General features: G+C 35.6%; 1 protein-coding gene and 1 pseudogene across 1 annotated transcript in view; both read left to right on the forward strand.

Annotated features, from left to right (window-relative positions):
- LOC149551587 (putative glycosyltransferase At5g11130) overlaps nucleotides 1-20675 on the forward strand; it is a 30525-nt pseudogene extending 9850 nt beyond the window's left edge.
- LOC149551586 (S-adenosyl-L-methionine-dependent methyltransferases superfamily protein) overlaps nucleotides 1-21692 on the forward strand; it is a 177850-nt gene that overhangs the window by 154830 nt on the left and 1328 nt on the right. The window lies entirely within an intron of this gene.

Consider the following 21692-nt stretch of genomic DNA (forward strand, 5'->3'; position numbering starts at 1 on the left):
ACTCCCATATGACAGGTCCAAAATGGCTTTTGATTGTAATTCTTACAATCAATCCTGCTGTGACTGTAAATTCACGTGTATTTATGTATGTCGTTTTATGAAGCCTCTAGCATATCATTGTCGTTTTCAACCTTAACATCTTTGGCATATAGTTTGTGCTCGAGCTGCAACCACGTCAATAATTTTGGGGCATTCTGTCAAACAATGGTTGCACGCTCTCCACTCTTTATATATAACACCCAAACAAATGTATGTGCCACCAGCAAACACTTCTGAATCAAGTTGGGCTTGATCAAGTGAGCTGTGGTTTTATTACTGTGGCCCTTTCCTGAAATGATTGCACCATAAAATGGCATTGGCGTTGATATTGCTATCAGGGCGCTGGAATGCAAAAACAACTCAAATAGTTCCCACCTAGGTTCAGATAGTGAACTCTGCACAAGATATGGAGTGGACAAGACCAACTGGGTTGTTGGATGGGCAGTGACAGTGTCCATGGAATCATATTCATAGGGGCACTGAGACGAACGTAATCAAATGATCTACCAAGCCAGTGCTTCCTCCTACTTTTGATCTTCCTCTCAGGCTTTTGCTCTGATACCATGTTATTTTGGAGGATTGCTGCAAATTGTAGTTGCGTTGCCTCTTAGGTATGGGTGTTCCAAATGCAACAACCTCTTAGATTTATATTGAGAATAGGAAATGAATAGACATGTCTGTTCAGGGGACATGTCTGTTCTTTAATGAGGTAATTAATATAATAATATATTTAACAATACACACACACGCACACAAACACACATATTATATTAATTTCTCTTATATATTTATATATCATATAATGTTTATCTGATAGAAGCTATCAAACATCAACAATGCCCAAAAATAAAAAGTGAACAATGTTGAGTCCTTTGGACCATTGATGTCACAATTAGTTTACCTTTCCAATTTCACAAAGTACATTGATGGAAATGCTAAACTCAATGATAAGCTTACTTGGTAGCATGTTCATAGTATTTTGCACTAGTTGTGCTTGGGCCAAGATTAAAGATGAATTATTGAGTGAATGTAATGCCCCCATTTTTGCTAGTATTAGAGTTTGAAGGATTAGCCTATTATTGTGATCCTCATACCTAATTATTGTGGATAGAGGGTCTTTTGAGGCAGAGTCTTGGTGGGGGTGTAATGTCCCCTTTTGGAACTTCCTATAAGAAATCCTGACAAAGTGTTTATATTCTTAAGTTTAGAGATTACATCAGATTTAAATTTTAAAAATAATCTTATCAAACTATTCTACAATCAAGACATAGTTTTTGTAGTGTCAGAAACTTATTTTATTATTAAAATATAGGAGGAGGAGCCATAATAGGGTGCCCTGTTACGCAACCAGTGGGCCTCACCATTCACCCTCATTATTGTTTCCTCTCTTCGATCATCATTTTCAAGAAGGCGCCTTTGTATGATGTACCCTGGGATATCCTCTCCACTGTAGGCCTTACCCGGTACTCGTAGGCTTTATCCAATACCCCGAGTGGTGTCACCCAGTCCATTCCACCACAGGCCTTATCTCAACTTGGAGAATCATGATCTTATTTTGATTCAATCATTCTTAGAAAAATTAATATCAATTATCAACGTTAATGTATGTTCTTGCAATAAAAAGGTTGATATTCATTCAATTATCAATCATAGTGCATATTCTTTTAATAGAGAAATATTAATTCAACCATCTTAAATGTATACTCATAAGTGTATATTCTTAATAGAGAAACTAACATTCATTAATTATTAATCTGAAATGTATATTCCCTCAATTAAATCGCACCCTCTATTATTGATTACCTTTTATGAAATATAAATTGCATTTTTATTAATAACGTTGGTTAGGTCTTATGGAATATAAATCACATCTGTATTAATGACGTTCATTAGATTGTATCAAATATAAATCACATATTTTACTATTATCGTTGATTACCTTTATGAAGCCATTATATTTAATTGCATTGATTTATTATACATATCTCATCAGCATTGTCGTACCTGTCAAAAGGTATCTGCCAGCGTTTAATGCGCAGTACCTGGGCGTCAGTCCTATGCAGGGACTGTAGTCCTTAACTCGTACGAAGAGGCCGTAAAGGGTGACGCCTTCAGATGCAGATCCTCATGTGTGTGGTGGGGAATGGTTTTTACGTCCTTTCCTTATTATGTTTATTCCTTTATTTTCCAACTTCCTTCCTTTTGACACCAACCCTTACCCTAATAAATACCGCTTGTCTTGGCTGGAGTGGATGTGGGTGAAAGGGCGTGTCAATATATTTTATTGTTTATTAAATATTATATTTGTATGTTATGTTTATTAATTGTCTTTTTATAATAAAAGTTATATTATGTCTAATTGAATAAGCGTTCATATTTTATTGGTAATGACATTTGTAATATGATTTATTACATTCACATTACATTTATAATTTATTAAATATTTATGAATGCTCAACACCAATGATAAGATGTGAATATAATTTATATCAATATTAAATACTTTAAACAATTTACAATTTGGCTAATTACGGGGATATGACAGCCATCCCCTCTTAAAAATTGCTTGCCCTCAAGCAATTCTTCTAAGATTCGGGTGATCCAATATTTGAGACCCTTCCCATGTTGCGTCTTCCATCTGTAATCCTTTCCATTTAATTAGGTATTCTTCAATGGTTTTGTTCCTTAGTTTTTTCTCTCGTACTTTTAGGATAGTCTCTGGTTCTAAGATTAATCTTCCTTCATCATCTAGTGGTGGTAGTTCCAAGCATGGAGTAATATGTTGCCCCAAAACCTTTTTCAATCTTGATACATGGAATATGTCATGAATTCGACTATCTGAAGGAAGCTCTAATTCATAAGCTACTTCACCTATCTTTTTTATGACTTTATAGGGTCCGTAGAATTGGGGTTTTAGTTTCTCAACCCCACTAGCTTTGATGGAAGTTTGTTTATATGGTTGAAGTCTTAAGAAGACCATATTCCCTATTTCAAATGTTCGCTCCGTTCTCTTTTTGTTAGCATAAATCTTCTGTTGATTCTGTGCTTGATGCAGGTTGTTCTTGAGTGAGTTCATGATGTCTATATTTTCCTGTATGAAGTCTCTGGCACCTTGTACTCGACTCTCCATTTGGATTAAATCTCCGAAAGATGTTGGTTCATATCCATATAGTGCCTTAAAGGGGATCATCCCTATTGACATATGATGGGTGGTATTATAACAATACTCACCTAAATGCAACCATTTGATCCATCCATTTTGCTGACTTGTAACGTAGTTTCTTAGGTATCCTTCTATCCATTTTTTAACAATTTCTGTTTGACCATCAGTTTGTGGATGGTAACTGGTACTAGGTGTAAGTTCTGTTCCGGCTAGTTTAAATATTTCTTTCCAAAATAAGCTGCAAAATTTAGGATCTCGATCACTGAAAATGTTTTTTAGGAAGTCCATGTAGTCTAAAAATTTCTTTGAAGAATACTTCTACTAGTTGAGGAGCTTTGAAGTTTGTTGATATGGCCATGAAGTGTGCATACTTGGTTAGGCAATCCACCACTGCATAAATGCTGTCTTTTCCTTGTATCTTTGGTAGACTTGTAATAAAATCCATAGAAATGCTTTCCCATTTTTGGTTAGGTATTGGTAGTGGTTGAAGAAGTCCTGCTGGATGTGTGTGTTCTTCCTTATTTTTTTGGCAGACAAGGCATTCATTTGTATATTTTAGAACTTCCTTTTTGAGGCCTTTCCATGTGAAACTTTCTCTTATTTTCTTATATGTTTTGAAGTATCCTTGGTTTCCCGAAAGTGGGTTATCATGGTAAGTCTTCAAAATCTCCTTTTTTAATCTAGATCCTGGAGGAACAAACATTCTATTTTTGTATAGGATAATATCATTTTGAATTTGATACCTCTCATCCTGTATTTTTCCTTCTAATATATGGCTAGAAAATTGATCCTTTGCATATTCCGAGATTAATAATGTCTTCCATTCTGTAGTTATTGCTGACATGGTACCTAAATGTGGTTGTCGTGATAAGGCATCAGCTACAATATTACTTTTCCCTTTCATGTATTCGATGTCAAAATCATATGCTTGTAGTTTACTTACCCATTTCTGCTGTCTGTCATTTAGATCTTTCTGGCTCAAAAAGAATCTGAGACTATTGTGAGCTGTTTTTACTATAAATTTCCCACAGATTAGATACTGTCTAAATTTTTTAAGGGCATGCATGATGGCTAACATTTCCTTATCATACACTAAATATGTTCGTTCTATGCCTTTCAACTTCCTACTTTCAAATGCTATGGGATGTTATGTTCTGTTAATACTGCTCCAATTCCTTCTCTTGAGGCATCACAATATAGTTCAAAAGGTGAAGAAAAATCAGGTATCGCAAGGACTGGGCAAGAGCTCATAACTTCCTTAAGCTTTTCAAAGGTTCTTTGTGCTTCTTCATTACAAGAGAAAGCTCCTTTCTTGGTGAGATCAGTAAGGGAAGCAGTTAGTCTGGAGAATCCTTTAACAAATCTTCTATAGTAGCTACATAATCCCAAAAATCCTTTGAGCTGTGTTAATGTTTTTGGTTTTGGCCAACTTCGGATTGCTTCAATTTTTTCTTCATCCACCCTAACTCCTTGGACACTAATTTTGTGACCCAAATATAGGATTTCCTCCATTCAAAATTCACATTTTGAGAGTTTAGAATATAATGAATTTTTCTCTAAGATACTTAATACTTCATCAATGTGTTGTAAACGATCTTCCCATGTTCTACTATAAATCAGGATGTCATCAAAGAAGACTAATAAAAACTTCCTTAGCTATCCTCTGAAGATATGGTTCATACATGACTGGAAGGTAGCTGGAGCATTAGTTAGCTCGAAGGGCAGAACAAGGAACTCAAAGTGTCCATAATGGCATCTAAATGCTGTTTTTGGAGTATCTTCCTCTCTTAGTCGAATGTGGTGATATCTTGACCTTAGGTCAATTTTTGAAAAGTAGCGAGCTCCATGGAGTTCATCAATAAGCTCATCAATTCTTGGAATTGGGTACCTTTTTTTGACTATCTTCTTATTTAGAGCTCGAAAGTCAATGCACATTCTCATTGTTCCATCTTTCTTTTTTGAAAGCACAACTGATGGAGCAAATGTTCTGGAGCTTGGTTGAATATGGCCCATCTCTAGTAATTCTTTTATGGCTTTCTCAATTTCTTCCTTGTATTTGTGTGGATGGTGATATGGAGTGGTAACAACGGGTTTTGTCCCTTCCTCTAACTCAATGGAATGTTCAAACCCTCTCTTGGGAGGAAGACCTGGGGGAATTTCACTAAATATCTTTTTATGCATTCTTAATATAGGTTGTATACCTATATGAATTGATTTTTCTTTCAGGGTTGATTTATCCAAGATCAAACATTGGGCAACCCATTCTGCTTGTTGGTGCCTAATTGTTTTTTCCATCTTTTTTGCTGATATTACCCTAGGAGATCCATCTGATATCCCATGCAAGGTGATTTTCCCTTTATGAAGGAAGCATATTTCCAGTTTTGGGAGGTCAAAGATGAAGCGCCCCAAGGAATGTATCCATGGTCTCCCTAGGATGATGTTAGTATCATTCATGTCTACCATATAGAACTTATCTTCCACTGGATGTTTTCCAAGGGTGATATTTAGTTGAGATATTTTCTTCTTACGAGGAGTCACAGATCCATCAGCAAGTGTTACCTCGAACCCTTTGAATTCTTCTGTCTCTAGGTTTAGTCTGGAAACTAAGCTTTGGTCAATGAAATTATGGGAAGCTCCAGTATCCACCAGTGCAACTACCTTTTCCCCTTTTACCACTCCCTTGATTTTGAAGGGTTGATGTTTTCATTCTTTTGAGATATAGGCTAAAGTACCACTATCCTCCTTGTCTTCATCAAGCTTTTTCTTTTTATTGGGAGTTTCCTCATTTTCTGATCCATAGGGTATTTCTTCCATGAATTTGACTTGACCTTTTTTCTGACATCTATGCCCTGGTTCCCATGCTTCCTTACAGTCAAAACATAGTTTCTTTTTAATAAGATCCTTTTGATTACATCTGTGCCGAGTTGTCCAAAGGTCCTTACATTTAAAGCATTTATTTTGGTCTTGATCTTTTCCTTTATTACAAGTATGTCCGTATTCCCATTTTTCCTTACATTTGAAACATAAATTTTTCCGCCTTAATTCTTCTTTTTCCCATTCAAGAATTAAGGTTCTTTTCTTCCCACTTTTATCATCCCTAAAGGAATGCTTAGGGTTGTTGGCGGGGGATTCAAATTTTACGGCTTTTTGTATTGCTTCTTCCAAATTGGTTGGTTCATGAGCGCCTATTGCACTTTTAATTGGTTCTTTTAGTCCATCAATAAATAAATGAGTCTTTTTGTGATAATTCTGGTACCATAGCTGATAATTTTTCAAATTCTCTAGCAAATTCTGATACTGATCCCTCTTGTTTAATTTGGGTCAACCTTTTAAAGTACCATTCTGGATCTACCTGATCAAATAGTTTTATGAGTTTTTGGGTGAACTCATCATAACTTTTAATTTGTTTATGCCCTTGGTTATGAAGGCCATGTTGCCACCAATCTTGTGCTATTCCCCTTAAATGAAGGTCAACAAATTGGATAGCTCCCTTTTCTGTCATAGGGTTCAAGGAGAGATAGGTATCCAATATTTGTACCCATGAGCGTGTAGTGGTTCTTTTTGATCCATCAAACTTTGGGAGGCTTACCTTATTTATTTCTTCTTTTAGATTTTTTTCTTGATGTGGATGTCTTCTTTTCTTATTGATTGATTTCATCTGAGCATCACAATAGTCTTTGAAAGGTATTTCCCTTCTAAGTTCAGGGTCAATTTTTGAATATTCGTTTATAATATCATTTATATTACTTACAACATTCAATTCATCCTCATCTTCTTGTTCCTCTCCTGGTAGGAAGGGGGGTCGAGTGGGTCGACGTTCTAATTTTGGAGTATGTAGCTGAGTATTATCATTTTCAAATTGATGGGAATTTGTATCTCTCCCATTCTTATTTATATTACGAAGGGTTTCTAAAAGGAGTCTGTTTGTTTCACATTGCTCAGTTATAGCTCGGACATTTCTTTTAGTTTGTTGTCTGAGTGCTTGAGTAGTTCGGTTTGTTTGTTCCATGAAGGCTTTTAATTCATTACTTATTTGATTGTTCATTTTGGTGGAATGTTTCCTTCCTTCTCTTTCTAATGCTCTCTGATCCCTTTGGTGTTTTTGCATTAACTAATTTCCACAGGCTGGCAAGAAGATGGCTCTGATACCACTTGTAATGTCCCCTTTTGGAACTTTCTAGAAGAAATTCTAACAAAGTGTTTATATTCTTAATTTTAGAGATTACATCAGATTTAAATTTTAAAAATAATCTTATCAAACTATTCTACAATCAAGACATAGTTTTTGTAGTGTCAGAAACTTATTTTATTATTAAAATATAGGAGGAACCATAATAGGGTGCCCTGTTACCCAACCAGTGGGCCTCACCGTTCGCCCTCATTATCGTTACCTCTCTTTGATCATCATTTCCAAGAGGGCGCCTTTGTATGATGTACCCTGGGATATCCTCTCCGCCGTAGGCCTTACCTGGTACCCGTAGGCTTTATCCGGTACCCCAAGTGGTGTCACCCAGTCCATTCCACCGCAGGCCTTATCTCGACTTGGAGAATCATGATCTTATTTTGATTCAATTATTCTCAGAAAAATTAATATCAATTATCAACGTTAATGTATGTTCTTGCAATAAAAAGGTTGATATTCATTCAATTACCAATCGTAGTGCATATTCTTTTAATAGAGAAATATTAATTCAACCATCTTAAATGTATACTCATAAGTGTATATTCTTAATAGAAAAACTAACATTCATTAATTATTAATTTGAAATGTATATTCCCTCAATTAAATCGCACCCTCTATTATTGATTACCTTTTATGAAATATAAATTGCATTTTTATTAATAACGTTGGTTAGGTTTTATGGAATATAAATCACATCTGTATTAATGACGTTCATTAGATTGTATCAAATATAAATCACATATTTTACTATTATCGTTGATTACCTTTATGAAGCCATTATATTTAATTGCATTGATTTATTATACATATCTCATCAGCATTGTCGTACCTATCAAAAGGTATCTGCCAGCGTTTAATGCGCAATACCTGGGCGTCAGTCCTATGCAGGGACTGTAGTCCTTAACTCGTACGTAGAGGCCGTAGAGGGTGACGCCTTCAGATGCAGATCCTCACGTGTGTGGTGGGGAATGGTTTTTATGTCCTTATTATGTTTATTCCTTTATTTTCCAACTTCCTTCCTTTTGACACCAACCCTAACCCTAATAAATACCACTTGTCTTGGCTAGAGCGGACGTGGGTGAAAGGGTGTGTCAATATATTTTATTGTTTATTAAATATTATATTTGTATGTTATGTTTATTAATTGTCTTTTTATAATAAAAGTTATATTATGTCTAATTGAATAAGCATTCATATTTTATTGGTAATAACATTTGTAATATGATTTATTACATTCACATTACATTTATAATTTATTAAATATTTATGAATGCTCAACACCAATGATAAGATGTGAATATAATTTATATCAATATTAAATACTTTAAACAATTTACAATTTGGCTAATTACGGGGATATGACAGGGGGAGGATCTTGTCTTATTCACAATTTAGTATGTTCTAGTTTGGCCTTCGTTTTCTTTAGATTGAACTTCACTTGGGCTTAGTTTAATGTACTTACTATTAATGGAAAGTCTAGTGATGACTGAGAGGGACCCTTTCTATTTTTGGAAAGTGCATTTGGTCACATGGACAAATAAGTGGTGTGACTCTTGTTTCCGACAATATGTTAAAAGGATATGTATTTCGTGAGTTATTATTTATTTTAGTGGCCAAATTGTTATTAAATCATTAAATGAATTATTATAAAATTATAATTTAACTTTATCATTTCACTTGAGTGTTGATTCATCATCCGAAGGGTCCATTTATTTAATCAACTCATCAAAGCCTATGCCAAGGTATTAATTAAAATGTACCTGGAGAAATTATATTTCAAAATTCAAATATACAACCAATAAACAAAGTCTGCATTTAAGTGAAAATTGTATGGAAGAAGCTATTAGCCATTGGTGTGTTGAAGAAGATTTTGGCCTTAATTGTTATAAAAGTAAGCCTCTAGATTGGATTTATTCATTCTATGAGCATGGTTTTGAAATTTGTGTTGAGTGGTTTCCAAGGGTTTTCAAATGAAGAAATTAGGAATTTCTTTCAGTATTTTCCAGCACTTTGAATTGGTTCTCATTGCCAACGAATTGTGCATTTTGCTGCTGTTATAAGGGTCTGAAGTCTAAATTGATCCATATTGAGGTATTGTGGATGATGGCATTAGGGTCTGTGAATGACTTTTACTGCGGAGGATTGAATTGTATTGCATGTAGTCACTTGGAGGAAAGGCTGTGATCATCCATTAAGGAGCAGTATACCAGATTGTTAGGGCTGCAATCTGTTAATAGAGGCAATCATGGGAACATATAGACGTGTGTTTTGTTTTCTGAAAGTTCCACGTCACTGCTGGGACCAATTCATGATCATTTCCTTCATCTCTGGAATCCAGCGTTGCACATTGGCATTACCAGGTTCTAGCATTTTGAGTTTAGATTTGTGCATTGTATATATTTGCTATCTTTGTCTATGTTTGCATAAATGAAAAATAGAAGAGAGGATTTGCAATTTCATTTTCTATGAGTTGTTATAGATATTCATATTCTGAAAAAGGTAAAAGAAATCATATATTTGGAAAAATCAGAAAAGATATAAAACTTTTGTACCAACGAAAAATTGTTCTTCAGCATTGTTGAGATTGAGCCAGCAGGGTTCTTTACAATGAAAGACTAGTGTTCTGTATTGCTTCACAAGTAATGATAGGCAACTATTGATTTTGATAGATCTATGTTGTAGCTTGGCTCTACAAGTCATATCTCAATTGTCCAAGTGGTTTGCCAAGAAAAAGACTGCAGATATCTACTAATTTATGTAGTTGAATCTCTAGTGGATGATATACCATACTCAAATATACATTGCCAAGTGACTTTGATATCACATCCTTGGTAAAATCATCCAGTTGAATATGACTGACTATGTGCTCCCATTGTGACAGCCTTGAGGCTTTGTAGTCTTGTGCAATGCTATTTTATTGCCATTTAGTGTTTAATGACATGAAGTGGTTTTCCTTTTACCAACATTGGTGTGGAAAAGCTGTTCTTCCACGTGAATGGTTGTTTGTTAGATATTGATTTTCAAGTAAGTTGGAACATCTAAATTGATGCTTTTATATTACTCAGCTGCAAGATGCAAGTTTTGGCCAGAGAAAGTGTTACATACACAATATTTTTCAGTTGTTTTATAAACCTTGTTATGACTTAACAATATCTTTTATTTCGATTTTTCTTACTTCAGTCAGTGAGCTTTTGGATGCATAACTGCCTTATGCTTAGGCAAAGCTGTCTATTGTGAGGTTGTTCATAGTGGGAACTTAAGTATTTCCTGAATTTCTCTTTTGCGAAATGGTTGAAAGAGGAGATTAAGTATTTTCCCTTCTTTATAGCTTCTTCCTTGATCTTTATGGCTTGTCAATAAGCCTCTCCCAATCTTCCTCAAGGTAGGAATTCTATAGCAACTGGTTTGAATAAATGAAATCCACTAGTATACTAAATAATTTTATGAAAGTCTGCTAAAAAATGACTCGTACATGCATATAGTACATGGAACTCACTTCTACAATTTGTAACTGATTGGTCTTTTTGTCTCGACTCTCGATAGGCAAAAATTAAAATCTGTTATACACATTGAGGTAGTATTTGTAATGATGTTACTAAACATGGACTGCCCGAGTGGACTTTAATGACGTGTCAATTTGTTTGTGAGCTCTCTTTACACTAATGGACTTCCATGTGCAGTATAGATGTGGATATATTTGAAGTCAGGAAGGTTATCTCTACTGCTTTTGTGAAATTATTGATTGATTGGCAATAAATAAGTTGTCAACATCAATCATCCAATTCCTCAACAACATATCTTGCCATGGAACATCAATGTCTCAAGATGAACTTGTGACTTGATTGGACTTTGGCATTGAAATGAAATAGAACAAGACATAGACATTGCTTTGCGATCTAGCTCGAGCATCAGGTCATGGAACAAAGATAGGGCTTCTATGTTTGTTTACTCATTGCCATTACACGCTCAACATAATTCACACATTAGTTATGTATAATGTCTATGAATCAGTATGTGGGTTTTCCCCTATACAAATATTGAGCCTAACTGGATCATTGGTAACAAAGGAGATTCTGTGCGCATAATATCTTGTCACCTGGTTTCCACCACAAGTCTTAGTCGGGCATACAAGATGACTTTGTTTTAATTTCCTCAAGAGAAATAACACAAAGGCAAGCGTTCAAAGATGCAAGGAAACATATTTTAATATAAGTATAAAGGCTCACCCAAGAATCTTTGGAAGTACAGAAGGAGTTTTTTAGAACACATTCAGTGCGCAGATAGGGGATAGCAAATAAATATTTTGTAGTTGTCTTGAATAGAATATGGTATATAAGAGTGTAATGTAAGGCATAGATGCTAAATAATGTTTTTACCATGGATGGAATCCTAAGAAGGTTTATTTAGCATGGATAATATATTCTAGTTAGTATATATGGGACCATGCATTTGTCTTCTCAATGATTTATTTAAACTAGGGGAATGATGGCAATAATTACAGTTAGTTTATAATAACAAATGGTTGCAAATAATATCCTAATCCCTACTGTTTTTTAACATCCTTGGCCATTGCAAATTGTGGAAGATGAAGTATTGCTAGGCAATGTGAACTTAGTTGACAATGTGGCTTGTTAGTTAATGCTTTTCAAGCTGAAATTGATGCCATCTGCAATGTTATTCGTATGAGGTGTGAAATTGCAAGCTGCAAATTAAGAAAGCATCCTCTTTTGTAATTTGTAACAACGGTCTTGAATACTGCAGGACTGTTCAGAAGAGTTGCAAATATTCCTTGGTGAAGTGCCAGCTTGACCCTGAGGTTCTTGTGTTGCTTGGATGGTTTTCTGTTTCAGCTTATATTTGTTCCAGTGTTTTGGGGATAGGGATTGCATGACAGAAAGGGACGCATTTCAAGGAAAAAGTCTGGGGGCATTATTTGGGGATGGTAGGGAGTGACAGTATATATATATATATATATATATATATTTCTACAAGTTTAACTGAACATGACATCAAAATTCAAGTTTATTTGAAGTCAAGTAGTTATCTTGTTGGCAGTTTCATTTACAAAGTTTTATATGCCAGTTTAGCCATTCCAAAAGTCACTTGAAGTTGACTTTTTAAAAACATTATGTTTTTAGATTTTATAATAAAATCAACCCCTCGCAATAAATTTCAATATGCGCATCTCATCTTAAGAACAATGAAATTTCCAGGATAATGTCTGAATATGCAACGATAGAGGTGACTCGTGATGCATTATATAAACTTATACATGAAAAAGAACTTATATTCTGAATAGGTATGGAGAATTCCTTTAATGTCTCAAGTTCTCAACATTCATAGTACCAAGCAAGTCAAAGTTAATCGTTGCCAAAGATTATATATGTATTACAGATGTGCCTTATAGAAGCTTACCATTCATTGTTTCATAGCTCCAACAGAGATAAATATAGCAAGTCACAATTCAACCTCATGAAACTATGATAATAGAAATTATCATTTGTAGGTATCTGAAAACACATTGAACTTCATCATGTTATAACACATTAAAAAGAGGTGTTGTTCGAGATGGGGATGCTGGCTTTTGGATTACATAAATCCAATGTACCATTGTGATACAATCTAATACTTATATCACAAGTAGATCTCTGTATTGGATAACCACAACTCCAAGCTTGGTTGGAATCTTTTCAAAATATGACCTTTATTTACTCCAGGTGCCTCCAAATGAAACACACACACAGATATGGATATATACATATACACACATACACACACACACATTTCTAATTCACTAATGTTTGAGCTCATTCAAATCTTTAGTCTCTACCTACTTTCTCTAAAGGAGGTGACAAAGAGAGCTGTACTAGAGGTACATTCAGGCAATTTAAACCTCTTTTAATGCTAAGTATCTTGTACAAATTGTACAGGCTGCCATCACTCCCCTTGATTATCTTCAACATAATTTAACTGGATTGGAGATAATCTTTCATGCACAGACTTGCCAATTGTGACAATGATGGTCCATAGTTCAAATGAGTCCAAATTGTTTTCTTTTTTCTTTTTAGTTATCTTTCTACGAGTCACCTTTTATCTCCATATTTTCAATGATGTTGCTGTTGAAGATTGTAACTGGAATAGAGATCTTTTTTTCTGATTTTTCTATATGTTGAAAATGAGATAATACCTATATATTGTGTTTACAATTGGAGAAGATATTTAAGGTATCTATTTGAGATAAGATTACATGAAGAGACACGTGTCATGCGAAGAGGCATGCATTTGGAAATATGAAAAGACTTGTTATTTTAGAAATTGAAGAGACCTTCAGTTGTCAGATGAAGAGTCTCTTAATTCTTTATACATGTCTGATTACTTTGTGTGTAAGATGAATCACATCAAGTGAAAAGAATTGTACTTGAACACTTATTTTCAATAAAAGAGACATTTTTCTAGTGTGGCTGGGTTTTTCCCTTCAAGTGGAAGGGTTTTCCCAGGATAAAGTTGTTGTCTCTCTTATACTTATTTTCTTTTATTTTTACTGTTTCTCATGATTATGATATTGCTATCAAGATTTAATTGTGTACTTTTTGAGTCAAACTCATTGACTCATGTTTCATGAGTAGTGATTCACACAAATCCATCTCTCATGATAACAAATGGAACACTTAGCACTCATTGGATCTAGGTGATTCTCACAGAGGTGAAGCACCTAGACTTCCCGGTAGGTCACCCATCCCAGTACTACTCCAACTTGAGTACACTTAACTACAAAGTTTCCTCCATTGTTAAACCCCCTCTACTTGCAACCTCATTTGCAAAACCTTCACCAAGTGTTGTGCCTTATGAACCATTCATTAGAAAGCCCCTTAAGCTCATCAATTGATAAGTAGGAGATATTTTTCCACAGCAAGTCAAATTATGATATTGCTATCAGGATTTAACTGTGTATTTTTTGATTCCAGCTCATTGACTCATGTTTCATGACTAGTAATTCACATGAATCCATCTCTCATAATAATAAATGGAATACTTAAACACTCATTGGATCTAGGTGATGCTCAAAGAGGTGAAGCACTGGGACTTCCCAAGATGTCACCCATCCCACTACTACTCCAGCTTGAGCGCACTTAAGTATGAAGTTTCCTCCATGGTTAAAGCCACTGTGCTTGCAACCTCATTTGCAAAACCTTCACCAAGTGTTGTGCCTTATGAACCATTCATCAGAAAGCCCCTTAAGTTTATCATGATTCTGGGAAAAAACATTAACATGGTATTAGAGCCAAGTTGGATAAAGGAGTTTCTTTTGTTCATTAATTTGTGCATCTGTAAGGTAGGCAATCTGTAAGTGTTGGAGTGTTTGAAGGTTATGGCTATGAGAAAGATCTCATTCCTAAATATTGCCTGAATGAGTTTCTCAGATTACAAAGTGTAGTTTCTTTTGTCCTCCAATTTGCTATGGAGTTGAAAAGTGATGTTGTTTCAGTTGTTGATCCTCTTCGATTGGAGACTTATCATCTTGTCATGTATTATTTTGCAGATACAATAATTACAGGAGTCGTGTTGGTGACATCATGTTCATATCTGATTACTCCACTCCGATAGTGTTCTTTTATCCTCGATGGACATGATTTCATGGCTAGTGCCTTCTCATCATTCATACTGATGGTCTTGCTTTCATTCTCAGTGGCCATGTTGTTGCTAATAGGAGAAAAATGAATGTTCAAGAAATATTTTGCATTAAAGGTGGAAAGAGGATGAACACTTAATATATTATTATCTCTATTTTATTAATGTGTGATATACATTCTATAATGGTTGCGGCAAGATTGATCCAAAAGGGACTTCAGTTTTCCACTCTGTAGAGGTTTTCTTTTCGTAGGGACCAATGCAGAGATATAGCGTAAATTTAAGGTTTATATTTACCCCAACAGAGATCTGATCGCATTCTATCAAACGCCAAGAAAGTTGAATAGTAAATATTTGAGCAAGGGTTATATTTATTTTTTACAGAACATTCAAGAGAGCAGCTTTTGCACAAACAATCCAGATGAGGCACACCTGACTTTTATTCCAATTTCCTGCAATAAAATGAGAGACATTGTTGAAAATTGTGTAGAGAGCCTAGGAAGGAAATATCCTTTTTGGAATTAGACATTAGAAGTTGATCTCTTCTTTGTTACTAGACATGATGCTGGGGTAAAGGCAACTGAAGGCCTTATGCATCTTGTGAAGAATTCTATCAGTCATGTGTTCACCAAGCTTTGATGTAGGATATATTCCACATAGGGACGTTACCCTTCTCCAAGTTCTGCAACTATTTGCCTTGCCATCTGTAGGAAATAACATACAAAACAGGAAAGGGATGAATTCTATTCGTGAGATTATGGAAGTCTTTGGTTGTGTATTCTCTATGCCATATGTGATATTCCCTTGAAGACGTCTATTCTATACTGGTCATCTTACTTTATTGTCCAAAATTGTCTTCCATATGCTCGTTGACTAAAGGTATTTGAATCAGTTAGATTGTTCGTGATGAAGATTAGTATGGACTCGACAAAGTCATGTTATTTATCTTCTTGTGTAACATTGGTTATCAAAGAGTCAAGGACATGCGTGGCTGTTGGTCTTCAAAGAATCTTAGTCTTGCACATCTTTTGGTAATTGTTGGTGTATGTGGCCTTGCCTTATGCCGGCATAACTATTGTTTATTGAAGAGTCACTAGTTTTGGAAAATGAAAGGTCACCTTCTTATCTTTATCTGTTCTTTGGTCATAGATGGTTGGGCATTCTGTAATTGTTCTTCTGTGTGGAGAAGACAATCCTTGGCTTTTGGGCTGGTCACAGAAACTCTAGAATAAGAGTCATTCTAGCATGTTTATTTGTGAATGGTGTTAGAGTAAAAGGTTAATTTAATTTCATTTATTAAATTACCTTTACTCCCTTCTTAAGATTTCCCTTTATGCACTTGCATTTCCAATTAATAGTTAATTAGTAATTATTAAATGTCATTTATCTCTTAGGGTTTCCCTTTTAGGTTTTCGATCTCTTTTTATAAGGATTGATCAATTGTAAGTATCATCTTATCTTTTTAGTCTGATAATATAACTTTCCATATTTTCAAAGCAAAATCCTTGCCTCTTCTTTCTTTTCTTCTCTGTGATAGGCTCTTGCATATAAGTGTTCTTTGGATTTTGTGGATTTGTATTGCTCAAATCTTACATGGTATCAGAGCTTGAGCTTCTGTAGCTTTTTTCTTGTTTGGAGAAAAAGAGGAATGAGGGTTTGAAAGAACATATCGGGCTTTTTTTGGGTATTTTTTGTGAAAATAGGGGGGTCTCTAAAATTTGGAGCACTTTGAAGCCAAACAGACATCACGGTTACATGATATCAGAGCCTAACCTTCTGTAGATTGTTCTTATTTGGAGAAAAAGATGAATGAGAGTTTGGCAGAACATATCTAGCTTTTTTTGGGTTTTTTTTTATGAAAATAGGGGGGTCTTTGAAATTTGGAGCACTTTGAGGCCAAAGAGACCTCATGATTGGATTCAAAAGATGTCAAAACCCCTATTCTCATATAAAATTTGTTGATTTTGGACAAAGTTGATTGGGGAGGCAAATTGTTTTTGTATACTAGCGTCATACAGCCTTTGGCACACAAATCGATGCACACGTGCGATTTTTTTAAAATAATAATTAAAAAAGAAATGTTAAAACACCACTGTGGTCATCTTAACCTCTGCGGTTATCCTAACCGCAGCGACACTGCTAGCAGTCGACCTTCTCACCATAGTGACCTCCGCCCATTCGTGTCGCCACGGCCCTGCGGGCCACCAGCTTTGCGCCACTCCAACACCACCCAAGTGCCTCCATTGCCAGCTGCATCGCCCACCCTCCACCACCGCTTTACTCGGCCTCCAGCCTGCGTCACGTGGGGGGGTCTTTGGGCCAACGACCTCTTTTCAAATTTATTTTTAAGACTTCTGGAGGCTCAAGAAGTTTTCTCACTCTAACTTGAGTATGCAAAGGTGTTTTTTTGATCTGAAAGAAGCACTGGAAAGCTGATTTAGAGACGAAGATGATTGTGAAGGTATTTTTTAGATTTTTTCCAGTTTAGTACCTGTGTTTTCCCTCGAAGTCAAATGATGCCTTCTATCTTCCGGGGGCGTAACTTGCTTGTTTTAACTTCTTTTTCCGATTTGAAAGAAGCGTCGGAAAGCTCTTCTCAAGCACTATCCAGATTCTCTGTTATTTTCATCAGTATTTCTCAAAGGTACATGTGATTCTCAAACTGAAGCTTTTGTTCTCTTTTCTTGTTTACTCATTTCTTCTAGCAACTGGGGTTCAATTTTTTGCATTGTGGGGGTTGTTTTGTATTATTGTTTCTATTATTTACATCAGTAAACCAAAACATTTTAAAAAAGCAATCCAATACCTTCTGAAAGAATGGCCGAGACCTCATCTTGTCTAGAACTTCTGACCCCTCATAACTTTCACACATGGAAGTCCCTAATGACATGGCTTCTCTGATCAAAAGGGTTGTGGTCTTGTTTAGATGCAGTGCAACCAGTTTTACAGAGGCCTTTTGAGGTTATGGAGCACAAGAACAAGATGGATGAGGCAATGGGGTTGATTGCTTTACAGGTATCCGACAGTTTATAGTTTCATCTTGATGGGTGCAATACCCCTCTAGCTATGTGGACCAAACTTGATGGCTTGTTTGGTACAGTGAATGAGTTTAGGGCACTTCAGATTGAGGTAGAGCTTACCTCTCTTGTACCCGATTTTTTTCCTTCCATCGAGGACTTCTTGATGAAGTTCAAACAATAGAGATCTTTATTGTAGAATTGTGGGAAAACCAAGACTGACACTGAGTGCATTTACCTGATTCTCTCTAAGCTTCGTGGAAACTTTTAGATTTTTGCTTCTACCTTATATTCCACCAAGGATGCTTTGGGTACTATATTTACCATGCCATCATTTGAGGTTTTTTTTGATCATTTGACTCGAGAGCAAGCTAAGCTCTCTCAGTTGGATTCTCTCACAGGTTCACAGACTTATGCATTGGTAGTTCAGCCATCTTCTCAGATGAAGGAGAAGAAACATAAATCACATCCTACAGAGTCCTTGATTGATTCTAGCCCTCACATCACATCAGGCTCACCTCCTAAGGGAGATAAACCAAAGTCAAAAAGACTGAAGTTTGCTTATTGTAATAAGCCAAATCATGATGACTCACGTTGCTATGAGAAGAAGTTAGATGGCTATGCCAAGCATGTTTCAGATTTGACAACTCTCCTTCATAAGAGCAACATTGATATTCTTCTACTTCTCATAGATCTTCTTTATCATCATTATTTCAGTCAGATGGTAAAGATATAGGAAAGGGTCATGCACTATGTGCAATTACTACTCCACATTCTTCTAGATGCTTACTATATTCAGGTGCTTCACACCATATGACATCTTCTCAGGATTTGTTCTCTTCTTTTCAGGCTTCTCCTACTCCACACATTTTGATGGGGAACAACACTGTTATGACTATATGTGGGAAAGGTTCTATTGGCACTGATGATTGTACATTTCGTGATGTACTTTGTGTTCCATCTTTGTCCTCTAACCTTCTCTCTATCTATTAGATTACACACAGTGGGACAGGGAAGATAGTTGAGTTTGCACAAGATTCAGTGCACATCAGAGATAGTGAGACATGCAATATTGTTGCTACAGGGACTATTGATCACTCTTCCCGCTTATACTCTTTCTCTCATTTTGGTCCACCATCTCCACTATCAGAGACTCACTCTCCTTCACGAGAGACTACTGAGGTGAGGTTAGGTCACTTGAACTGATGTGTTGTTCTTGAGACCAATGTTGACTTCTACACCTCCACCTCCTATTCAGATTCGATCTATTGCACATGATTACTCTTCAGCATTGACTACCATTGTAGCTCCAGTCATCGAGCCACCTACTGCAGTTGTTGAGGATATATTAGAGGACACGTCTCCTCTCAGATGACAAATTCAGTACACCTGTTATCCCACCTCCATTGGAGATTCCAATAAAGATTCTCATGCATTCTCCTTTGAGCATCAATTAGGACTTCCAACTTCACCTTACATTTAGGGGTTTCACCCTCCTTGTCCATTGCCTTTGTTTCTTTCAAATTGGAGCCACATTGGTATGTTCATCGACACAGGAGTTCTACCATTCTGGGGGGGCTATGCAGTCTCAAGCTTCGATCATGGGGGGTTTCATTGTACTTATGGTCTTGAGAGAGTCTCTTGAGATATTTCATTTGTGCATCGTTTTCTCTCTCTTTTTGGAGTAGGGTTTTTCCCACTGGGTTTTCTCTATTTCTCCGTTTTATAGAGAATTGGTTGTGATTGGGTACCTCATCAGGCCTTGTTGTCGAGATCCAAGTTTTGCTTTCAGCATTGTAGTTTCCTTGCTTTTTCATGCATTGTTTGTAGCTGCATTTTTGCTCATTTTAAGGGTGGGTGTTAGAGTAAAATGTTAATTTAATTTAATTTATTAAATTACCATTACTTCCTTCTTAAGATTTCCCTTTATGCACTTGCATTTCCATTTAATAATTAATTAGTAATTTTTAAATGTCATTTACCTCTTAGGGTTTCTCTTTAAGGTTTTCGATCTCCTTCTATATGAATTGACCAACTGTAAATTTCATCTTATCTTTTCAGTTTGATAATATAATTTTCCATATTTTCAAAGCAAAACCCTTGCCTCTTCTTTGTCTTTTCTTCTCTGTGACAGGTTATTGCATGCAAGTATTCTTCGGGTTTTGTGGATTTGTATTGCTCAAATCCTACAAATGTACTGAACTAGCTATAAGCAACAAGAGCATTAGTAGGGCGATTGGAAAGCTTGTTTATTAGAAGCAATTCTCCAGGACTAAATTTTATATGTCCTGTTGGTTCTCAAGTTAACAATGCACACATTACAGACTCAATCCATTATGGATGTGTACTTGTTATCCTATTTGATTACTACGATCTGCCTTTCAATGATGTCCTTGACTGAATAAAAAACTCTTGTACTTAAGGAGCTTGATGTTTATAATCTTAAGGATATTCTCAAGTCCATCAATATGGAGCAATCCATAGCATTGCTTACTGGGTCGGTTGAGACTTTGTAAGTCATTGAAAATCTCAATAAAAAAGGATTGCATGGTGGGCTGTAAAGTAATGCAGACTGTATGGGGACACTGCTTAATTGATCATATACAGGAAATGATATTCAGAGAGAGACTATTTGGAGTGCGAGGGAGGATTGCATGGCAGTATAACTAGTAAACCTCCCTAGTTGGTCAAATTAGAATCAGCTATCCTATTGTGGTGTTCAAAGTTGTGCTTTTTGAGAGTGAGTCTCTGTTGAGAGAGAATCTCGGATATTCTTATTCATGCTGTTAATCCATTCTTCTCTTGGAGAAGTCTGAGGCAAAAGCCCTCGTGCCACCCTCTGTGAGATAATATTGCATGAAGAGACACGTGTCATGCAAAAAAGCATGTGTTGGAAATATGAAAAGACCTTTTATTTTAGAAATTGAAGAGACCTTCAGTTGTGAGATGAAGAATCTTAATTCTTTATATATGTCTGATTACTTTGTGTGTAAGTTGAATCGCATCAAACGAAAAACATTGTACTTGAACATTTATTTTCAATAAAAGAGATTTTTTTCTGGTGTGGCTGGGATTTTCCCCTCAAGTGGAAGGGTTTTCTCAAGATAAAGTTGTGTCTCTTATACTTGTTTTCTTTTATTTTTACTGTTTATCATGATTCTGGGCAAAACATTAACAGTTGCAATATAAATAATGTTGAGGTCTTTGGACCATAAGTGTCACAAAAAGTGAACAATGTTGAGTCCTTTGGATCATCAATGTCACAATTAGCTTACAAATTGTATAGGCTACCATCATCCCTCTAGATGATCTCCAACAAGTTAGGGTCATAATGGAAAGTCTGTGTGAATGCGACTTTAACTGCATTCATTTTAATAATGGTTGAACTAATAATGATACAATGTATTAGAGACATGTCACCTTTTTAAAGTATTAGAGACATCACCTTTACTAAGTATTAATATCAAGCATTTGTTTTTTAGTATGACAAAATTTCTCAACACATTGTTGCGCCACACATTCTATTTGAATGGTTTCATAAAGATACTTAGTGGAAAGGAATGTTCATTTATACTTGTGAATGCTGTCAGAGGGAGTGGCGAAAACATAATTTGGTTTGTATTGTAATATTATTTTTTGGTTTCTTTGAGCATGGGCTTAT

This window comes from Cupressus sempervirens, chromosome 6, assembly GCF_028749045.1.
Source record: "Cupressus sempervirens isolate cs-2001-9-10 chromosome 6, ASM2874904v1, whole genome shotgun sequence".
Lineage (NCBI taxonomy): Eukaryota > Viridiplantae > Streptophyta > Pinopsida > Cupressales > Cupressaceae > Cupressus > Cupressus sempervirens.